Genomic DNA, 3,181 nt, shown 5'->3' on the forward strand with positions numbered 1-3,181 from the left:
TATGTTTTGGATACTTACAAAAACAATATATGAAAGTGGCCACTTTCATGAGTAAATCCTATAAGCATTATGTGATTCACTATATGAAGTAGGCCACATCTTATGCAAGTCTTTTATAAGTTTTTTTTATTTCTTTTCCATATGGGAAGAGGCAATTTTGCTTATCACTTCTTCCTCTTCAGCTTTCCTCGATTTAGTAATTTGACTCCCATATCTTCTCAAAAATTTGCATGTTTCAAATTTAAAAAGTTCCCAATTGGTACAAAACGACTTCTCTGTGTTAGCTTTATTACAATAATGAGCCATTAATTTAATAATCTGCGTGTTAACCATTTTATCTTTTAGTAAGGAGTTATTTAACTTCCAATGAGAATTTATAAGTTATATTATCCAGTGTAAGCACTTGGATGTTAATGTAAATTGCTCTATGATCAGTGAGGGGGGTGGCGAGTATATTAACAGTAATATTATCTTTATCAATGCAGTCAGAAACAAGCCAGAAGTCAATACGTGATTGCCTGGATCCTGTCTTATTGCTCCAGGTAAAAAGTCTTTCATCTGGAAATTTTTCTCTCCAAATATCCATAACATAACATTTTGCAATTAAATTTTTTAAGTTTGCACGGTATGAAGATTGCTGCCCTGGAGGCCATCTATCAACTGCATTATCTAAAGCGATGTTAAAGTCTCCACCAATTAAGAGGATTGAATTTGGGTATTTGGAGAGACAGAAATTAATTCTTTCTTCTAAGCAGTCAAGTAATTTATCATTTTCAGTTTTATTATTGTATATTTACTGTAATGAAAGTACTGTTATTGTGTCTAATTATTGAACAAAGGTAGTGATTGTCCTGCAGGTAGGGGGATGTTTTGGCCGCTTTCCATACAGCATCCCTGTAGACTCGGGAGGTGAACTGCACAATGATGCCTCTGGGTCTGGTGCTATTTTGGCTCCGAGTCAGTGTACGGTGTCGATGGCGTCAGGCAGCCTGTGATTTTGTTTTGCCAGAACAGATCGGCATATCTCTATCACCTTTCCCCTTACGTCTTCTTTCTCAGTCTCCTTGACTCCATGTAGTCTGAGATTCCAACTCCTGGAATATCTTTCCAGCTCAGATATTCCCTGATGGCCGTTGTCCACCCAGCCTTCCTCTTTAGTTACTTTTTTTTCCAGGTCGCGAACTTTCCCCTTCATGTCTTTCATTTCCACGCACACAAAATCAATTTTTGAGACCCTCAATCTTTATCATATTATCTCCCACCATGTTCGAGTTCTCTCTCACCATGCTCTCGATGTTATCAGACCTGGTGTTTATTAGTGCCGATAAACTGGAAATTATCTGGTTTACATCAACTGGGTCAGAGCTGCGTTCGTACATCACCTTCTTCAGAGCTGGTGATTTAAGAGGTTAAGAGGGAGAGGTGGGAACTCATTCATTTCCTCTTGTGCCGTGATATTCAGGACTGCAAACCGAGCAGCATTCACTGACTTTCAGCTTGTTGTGTTTGTGGATATATGACTGACTTTAATTATCCATAAAATCATCACATTCTCTGTAAGATTAAGGTCGACTATTGAACGGCGAATATTTTAAAGGCTTTAAAACCAAGTTAGTACAAACATCACTAATGTCACATAACTTTGCCGACATGTGGTCAACAGTAATGTTTTAATGTTCTTCATTATTAAACATTTGCACATAAATAAGTGACATAATATTCAGTAAGGCAAGGCAAGTTTATTTATATAGCACAATTCAACAACAAGGTCATTCAAAGTGCTTTACAGAGACATTAAAAAACAAAAACAAATAAAAAGCATGATTTAAAATTGATTTAAAAAAAATTTAAGCCTAATGCTGGTCTATATATAGACCAGCATTAGAACTTCAAAGACGGACAGGCAGCCAGAGTAAAGACCTCAAAGCTGGACTGATGTGGTCCACTTTTTTGGTCTTAGCTTCTCTCCCTTAGCTTCCCTGCTTAGCCTCTTGTGTCCTTGTCTAGTCTCGTGCTTTTTTGTATTACTTTTCCCTGGAACACTCTCTCACCGTCTGTTCTCTAAAACCTAAAAGAGGAATTATGGATTTGATCAACTGGTCCCTGAATGCAGTTGACACCCTTTTTTTAAAATACAAGTAGAAAGTGATATTTTTGACTGTAAAAACCACAAGCATGTTTAAGGAATCATTTTCATAACTTGAAATGCAAATAGAAATTGTACATTTTTAAAAAAATATGAACAAGTTTTGCAAACAACAAAGTTACATGGTACTATTTACCTAAAAATGCAGCCAAGGCGCAGACGTTTTTTATATAACCATTCAAAACTATTTACAGAACAAACAGGGGTGCTGCATCAAATAAGGCACACAAATTATTTATGCAACTCCAAAAAATAGTTTGTGTCCACTATAACACAGATGAGAACAGCACATGGATAAACCTGCAGGTCTGACAGCAGGTGTGTCACTCAGCGTTTACACTGCAACCTGCCTTTGGTGGCTTTTTTGCAGCAACTGTGACGTTCACTAGTAGAACTGACACACAAAACAAAACAAAACGATTACACTACACACTAACTACACAAGACAACACACTAACTTGAGACTCCAAACATGATAAACATCACAAAATCTCTCACGTATCAAAACTCTCTCTCTTTTTCGCTCACTCGCTCTCTCTCTCTTCCCAACAACCAAATACCACATGTCGTGTGGTCGACATGGTACATTTTTCCACCAATAGGGAAGGAGTGTTTTTTCTTTTTTTACTCACAAGCAAAGCGTGTTTGCTAGCGCTCTCCATAAAAAACGCCGTTTTTACCGTTTCTTCCCGGAGTAAACGCCACTGTTTTATTCAGGAAAAACCCCCCAAAAACATCGGTTTTCCATGACCCATCAACACAATTTAAAAACTGGTAAATAGTTTGAAGTCCGCACGTTCGACCCAAGTTGAAATGGAGACTCTGGGTCCGTCGACCCCAGAGGGTTAATCAGAAAGCCTTAAGTTAGCTAGTTATGTGTTGGGCTAATGTTTAAAGCTTTCACTTGAGTAAATTAACTCATATTACTAAGTAATGTTAGCTAAGTTCACAGCATATTCCGTAATAGCGCTGCCATACTGCATCACACTCAGTGCATTTCAATCATTTCTCCAGCGAGTTTGATAGCTAGCAAAA

The sequence above is a fragment of the Pelmatolapia mariae genome, linkage group LG9 (assembly GCF_036321145.2).
Source record: "Pelmatolapia mariae isolate MD_Pm_ZW linkage group LG9, Pm_UMD_F_2, whole genome shotgun sequence".
NCBI classification, from domain to species: Eukaryota; Metazoa; Chordata; class Actinopteri; order Cichliformes; family Cichlidae; genus Pelmatolapia; species Pelmatolapia mariae.